The sequence below is a fragment of the Vicia villosa genome, unplaced genomic scaffold (assembly GCF_029867415.1).
Source record: "Vicia villosa cultivar HV-30 ecotype Madison, WI unplaced genomic scaffold, Vvil1.0 ctg.000283F_1_1, whole genome shotgun sequence".
Classification (NCBI taxonomy): Eukaryota; Viridiplantae; Streptophyta; class Magnoliopsida; order Fabales; family Fabaceae; genus Vicia; species Vicia villosa.
The window spans coordinates 504,922-512,130 of record NW_026705121.1 but is presented as its reverse complement, the minus strand read 5'-3'; the positions used below and the strand labels follow the sequence as shown (position 1 = coordinate 512,130).

Sequence of the window (7,209 nt, the reverse complement as noted above, 5' to 3'; positions counted from 1 at the left end):
AAACACCTATGGTTTTGTCATTGTCGATGATTACTCTAGATTTTGTTGGACAATCTTTCTACCTAGTAAGGATCAAACTTTTCCAGCTTTCACACAATTTGCAAGATTATGTCAAAACAAAATGAACAACAAAATAGTTGCAATTCGAAGTGATCACGGTGGAGAGTTTGAAAACATTCTTTTTGAAAAATACTGTGATAAACATGGAATTGAGCATAACTTTTCAGCTCCTAGAACACCTCAACAAAACGGAGTAGTTGAACGTAAAAATCGGGTTCTAGAGGAGCTGGCAAGAACAATGCTGAATGAGGGTAATCTACCAAAGTATTTCTGGGCTGACGCGATTAGTACAGCATGTTATGTTTTGAATAGGATAATAATACGTCCTATACTGAACAAAACTCCCTATGAATTACTAAAAGGTAGAAAACCAAATGTATCTCATCTCCATGTATTCGGTTGCAAGTGTTTTGTTTTGAACAATGGTAAGGATAATCTTGGTAAATTCGATGCTAAAGCTGATGAGGGCATATTCCTTGGTTACTCACAATCTAGCAAAGCATATCGGATATATAATAAGAGATTACTTATAGTAGAAGAGTCAGTACACGTGTCTTTTGATGAATCTTATGCAAAATATGTCGAGAAAGGTCTTTCATTTAATGGTGCATGTTCATCCACTGAAGACATTGTCAAGGATAAGGAAGACGAGAATGAAAGTATTGTAAAGAAAGATGCTGAGAGAGAGAAAGATGAGTCTCACAATGAAAATGAAAAAGAAAGCATCTCAAACAATGAAGAACTTCCCAAGGCCTGGACAAATGTGAAAGACCATCCAATTGACAATATAATAGGAGACATCTCAAGGGGCGTTACAACACGCTCAAAGATAAGTAACTTCTGTCATCATTTTGCTTTTGTTTCACAAGTTGAGCCGAAAAACGCTAAGGATGCATTACTTGATGAGCATTGGCTAATGGCCATGCAAGAAGAATTAAACAAATTTAAACGGAATGATGTTTGGGACTTAGTCCCTCATCCGGGAGATCATCAAGTAATAGGCACTAGATGGGTTTTTCGTAACAAACTTGATGAAAACGGCGTTATTACTAGAAACAAAGCTAGATTAGTTGCCCAAGGTTATAATCAAGAGGAAGGTATTGATTATGAAGAGACATACGCTCCTGTAGCACGTCTCGAAGTTATTCGTCTCTTACTTGCTTATGCTTGTTCTAAAGACTTCAAACTATTCCAAATGGATGTTAAAAGTGCCTTTCTAAATGGCTATATAAATGAAGAAGTCTATGTTGCTCAGCCACCCGGCTTTGAGAATTACATGTATCCAACTCATGTCTATAAGCTGAAACGTGCTCTATACGGTCTTAAACAAGCCCCTCGGGCTTGGTACGAACGTTTGAGCAAATTTCTCCTTAGTCAAGGGTACTCTAGGGGTAAAGTTGACACTACTCTCTTTATTAAAAGAAAAGATAAAGATATTCTCTTAGTCCAAATTTATGTAGATGACATTATATTTGGGTCGACTAATGCAAAACTTGTCAAAGATTTTTCTAAGCTTATGCAGAGTGAATTTGAGATGAGTCTCATGGGTGAGCTAAATTTCTTCCTTGGCCTACAAATCAAGCAACTCAGTCATGGAACGTTTGTGAATCAAACCAAATACTGTACGGAGCTGCTCAAAAGATTTGGAATGAGTGAAGCAAAAGAAATTGACACACCTATGGCAACAAATACTAATCTAGACAAAGATGAGAAAGGTAAAGAGGTTGACGTGAAATTATACCGAGGTATGATAGGTTCACTATTGTATCTTACTGCCTCAAGACCAGACATTATGTTTAGTGTGTGTATGTGTGCAAGATATCAATCTTGTCCAAAAGAATCTCACTTGAAAGATGTCAAAAGAATTCTGCGATACTTACGTGGAACTACTACATATGGCCTATGGTATCCAAAGGGAAATGAGTGTCATTTGGTAGGATTCTCCGATTCAGATTTTGCTGGCTGCAAATCCGATAGAAAAAGCACCAGTGGAACGTGTCATCTATTCTCAAATTCATTGATAAGTTGGCATAGCAAGAAACAAGTATCGGTTGCATTATCTACTGCTGAGGCAGAATATGTAGCTGCTGGAAGCTGCTGTGCACAAATATTATGGCTCAAGCAACAACTTCTTGACTTTGGTATTAAGCTTGATCGCATACCTATCATGTGTGATAACACAAGCGCCATAAACTTGAGTAAAAATCCTATCTTACACTCACGTACCAAGCATATTGAAATAAGACATCACTTTCTACGAGATCATGTAGAGAAAGGAGACGTTACATTTGAACATGTAGAAAGCAAGAAGCAACTAGCTGACATCTTCACCAAACCTCTAGCAACGGAGCAATACTTCAACATTCGTAGGGAATTAGGGATACTCGATATCTCTAATTTGGGCTAATTACGTTTGTTCTCTCTTAATATTATTCCTTTACTTTATATATATATATATATATATATATATATATATATATATGTTTTTTTTGCTAACATTTTTCTTAGGGTAAAGGTAGTTCATCATCTAGCCAGGCGTCATTCCACATTGATTAAAGGCTGCCATTAAAGTTGAGAAAGCGGTAACGTTATTGTTGTTCACTTCCAAAAATATTATTGATACTATAATATGCTATCAATTAACATGCTTATAGCGACTTCATGCATATATCGCTCTTGCTCATTTGACTCTCATGCTATCACTGGCTACCTTTTTATGAATGCTAGCATTTTATCTATGTTTCTCTTGTTACTCTTCTATTTTCGTCGTCCTTTTTTTTATGTTGTCAAAGGGGGAGATAGATGCTGAGTGTACGGGGGAGCTTTGTTGAGAGATTGCCTTGTTGAGAGATAGATGCTGGATGTACGGGGGAGCTTTGTTGAGTCTTTATCACTTACTACCAAAGCTTCGACTAATGGTTTGCCATCATAAAAAAGGGGGAGCATGTGAATACAAGATTACACTCAAAGATGTTTTTGATTCATGGCAAACTCAAATAAGCATTCAAACAACAAGGCGGAAGCAGAAAACTCAAAGAAAAGCAAGCATTGATCACTCATGATAGAACAGGTCAACCCATTATGCTTATAGGCTGACTCAACACAAGCAAAACAAGAAGAATGCAAAAAAGTAGCAGTTAGGTCGACCTACCATCAACCCAGGTCGACCTAAAATGGAGAAAAATCCATATACTCCTGCTAGGTCGACTCACACATCATCTAGGTCGACCTAAATTGATGAATTTTACATACCAGCCTGCTAGGTCGACCTACACAACAACTAGGTCGACCTAATCTGAGAAAATGTCCCCAGAATGCATTTGAAGAGGATTCTGGTCGACCTACTCCTTAAACAAGTCGACCTAACTGGGAGCAAAATTCTGCAAGCTCTGCTAGGTCGACCTAAGCACTACAAGAGGTCGACCTAACTGATCAAGAATGCCAAAAATTCTGTTTCTCTCATCTCCAACTGTTAAGCTATCATATATATTGTCGAAGGTTCATTATTCAAAGTAACACCAACGACTGAAAGATACACAAAGGCTTCTCATCTTCGTTCTTCGTCATCTCCAACACAATTACACATAATCATTCTTGCGTTGAGGGTTAGTGATCGAGTTCGATAACGTCCATGGAACGAAATTGAAGATTCCTAGTGGGTGAAGATTTGTGGGGTTTTTGGTGAATAAAATCTGCGGGTTTTGTCCTCCAAGATAGGTGTTTCTTGAGGGTTTTTATCAAGAGGCTTCATCGAGGATCCGGCTGAGTGTGAAGATTGAAGAACAAGGGTTCGAGGGAATTGAAGACACTGCAGAAAGGGATCAAAGTGAAGCTCTTGGATAACCTTGATCTGACTCAAGATTAAGGGGGAAGAAGATTCAAAGGATCGACATAATTGGTTTATGGTTTATCGCTTTGTTATCTTCTTTGTATATACTACTTTCAACATTAATGAAAGATTATTTCAGTTTGGAATTGGGGGCAGACGTAGTCGTAGCGAGGACGATCGACGAACTGCCTAAACAAATATCGTGTTCTTGTCGCTTTTACTTTTTCATTTACGTTCTGTTCATATTTGGTTATAATTGCAAATTGATCAACGATTCGAGTGTTAAGATTGTGAATTAAGAACATACATAAACATCACAATCCACCACACATTGAATCACCTTCAATTTGATCATTATCACCAAGTGTTTGTATATTTGTTTCTATCACTCTTACTGCATTGCAAACATTGTCCATCATACAAGAAGTTAATCTGATTTTCAATAAGAGCAACGCTTTGATTCTGCAACGTATACTCTTATCACTTACCTCAAGTCTTTGACTGGTTTTTAAACACATATATAATCGTTTCGATAGTGGTTCGGAATAGACGCGAGTCGATTCAGAATCACTTCCGCTGAAAAGTCGTTTAACTCCGTAAAACTGTGAACGATCTATTCACTCCCCCTCTAGATCCCAAGGCCAGCGTCTAACAACATATAGCAACACTTTGATATTAAAAAAAGTTTTGTCTTACCTATGGCAGCGCTTTAAAGCGTTGCCTAATCCCTTTTGGCCCGAAGGGAGCAGTTTGATTCGGCCCTTGAGTATATTTGGAAGATGGAGGTCCCCTTTAAAATCAAAGCTCTTGGATGGAGTTAATTTATCAATAATTACTGACGCAGGATTTGCTTGCTAAAAGAGGTATTTATTCTAATACTAATCTCACTTGTGTTTTCTATGGTAGTATCGGCGAATTTTCCTTGCATTCTTTTTTGGTTTGTGGTATTTCGGAATTGGTATGGAAGAAAATGACCAAATGGATTGGAATGGGAGATTATAAAGCGGAGAGTTTTAAGGAAAGTTTTTTGAGATGATCCTCCTTTTGCAAATCTTTGAGAGTGAAAAAAGGTAAGGAGAGAGTGGTGTGAGTGGCTACTTGTTGGAACCTTTGGATTTTTAGGAATGACATTGTTTTTTAAAATGATTATTGGAATTTTCGCAACATTGTTTGGGGATTTAAAGCTTTGGTTTGGAGATGGACTTTTATAAAAAAAAATTATTCAACCCAATTGTAACTGTTTCGAATTTAGCAAAGATCTTTTATTTTATTTATCCTAAGTTTCAATTGACATGTTATTTTTCTTTCCGAGGTTTCCTCCTGCAATTTTGTAATCAAGTTTGAGAACTTGGGTTCTCGTATCTATATATTCTTGCTTAAAGAAACATTATATAACTATTTTTGAATAATTATTATATGGTGTTATACATCAAAGTTTGATCAGGTGAAATTTACTTTGATATTTTTTAGGTAAAATATTATTTTGAGTTTTCTAGATTTGTTAGAATTTTAAAATAATATTCTATTAATTTTTTAAAAAAAGTTAGATAAAATCTTGTGGTTGAATAATAAAAAAAAAGTGTTTTGAATTAAAATCCATTACGTTAATGTAAAATTTGGTTTTCAGGATTTATCTGCATTTATATATTTTATTAATTAAATACAAATTTTAATATTCAGAAAAATAAATAAAATAATATTTTGACTATTTTTTTATTTTCAATAAAGTATATTTATTAATCATAATTTCTAAAAGTAACTTTTCCACAATTTCTGTCTTTTTTTCAAAAGTTATTTTTAAAAATACAAAAAATACGTCATATTTTTTAAAAGCTATAACAGTGACAGATGTCCTTAACCTCATTTAAACTGTCCTTAACCTCATTTAAGCTATACAATTTCTTGTTTTTTGTCATCTATGTTTTAGTTATTGCAGGTAATAATAACCCTCTCAACTATTATCATTATGGTCGTTAAATTATAAACGATAAATCTCATCTCACAGTATTTAATTTGTATGAGAATAGTACAATTGATGCAGGTAGTAGAAGGTAACACACCATGCTCAATAATTCAGGGAAGATGTGCTCCCGAAAATTGTCAAGAGAAGTGTACCAACTATGGAGCAGGCACTTCATCTACACTTTTAGGATCGAATTGTAACTTCTACAACTTATGCACATGTGTATTCGATAGGCCACCATTTGGAAGTTCATGCAAAGTTGGTATTGGACTCTGCTCAAGTCAATGCGGTGATTCTTGTTGTGATGGAAATTGTAAGGCTAGATATATACACACAGGTACTGGGAAATGTGTGCATGACTTTGACACTCATCTCTACTATTGTAACTGTGTCTATCAACGTTGAGTGTATTCTTTATTGAAATAAATAAGATCAAATTAAATAAATTTTTTAATTTTTTTATATGATTTTATTCAAATTTATCTACTTTTTGTTTTCAATATAAAACAATCATTCAAATATACGTATAAACACTATTAGTACTAAGAGAATGCAACAAACAACCGACTATAATTTCATATATTAGTGGATGTTTAAATTAAAAGGTGAGAATGTTAGATAAACTGATTCGATTGAATGGTTCGATTCAATGGATCTAAGCTTGAATTGTGAACCAAATCAATTTTTTTTTATAAATATTTCAAGTACTTTCAGTATGTCTTAGAGTTGGAATGTAGGAATAATCAAGATAAATAAAACGTTTAGCGACTAAGACTTTTCGGTTGAAAAAGTGCAAGTCATTAAGCTTTTGCGACGAATTTAGTGATCGAAATTTAGAGGCCGAATTTATGACCGATTGTAGAGACCGATTTTAGAGTTCTTTTTCTTAAAATAAAATTAAAAATTATGATACCTAGAAATCAAACTCGTGATCTCCACATATTTAAATAAGAAATTGCCACTACGCCACTTAATATCTATTGTTATATTTTATATTTAAACATATATACATATAGTTTGATATAAGTATATTATATTTAAAACAATAAAAAATATGAAAATTTTAGTGAAAATTAAAAATTGAAAGAGAATTAAAATCTTAAAAAAATAGAAAGGAAATAGTAACATAATAAAGAGAATTAAAAATAGAAAAAGAAAACAAAAAATATTAGTGACAGAAATTTCAGTCTCTAATTTTTATGTATAAGTTAGATTGAATATAAAAATATTTTTTCGTGACCGATTTATTGACCTCTTAAAATTTGTTCAAGAATATTAAATTTTTATGGCTAATTTCGGTCACAAAATTTTGATCTCTAAATCGGTGGCCAATTTATTTTAGTGACCGATTTAGTGA

At 34.0% G+C, this 7,209-nt stretch overlaps 1 long non-coding RNA gene across 1 annotated transcript; it reads left to right on the top strand.

The window, feature by feature from the left end:
• Window positions 1–5,788: 5,788 nt before the first annotated feature.
• Window positions 5,789–6,313, top strand: LOC131626367 (uncharacterized). Its single transcript, XR_009291113.1, has 2 exons — window positions 5,789–5,825; window positions 5,917–6,313. It is a non-coding gene; the product is annotated as an uncharacterized LOC131626367 (long non-coding RNA).
• Window positions 6,314–7,209: the final 896 nt, after the last annotated feature.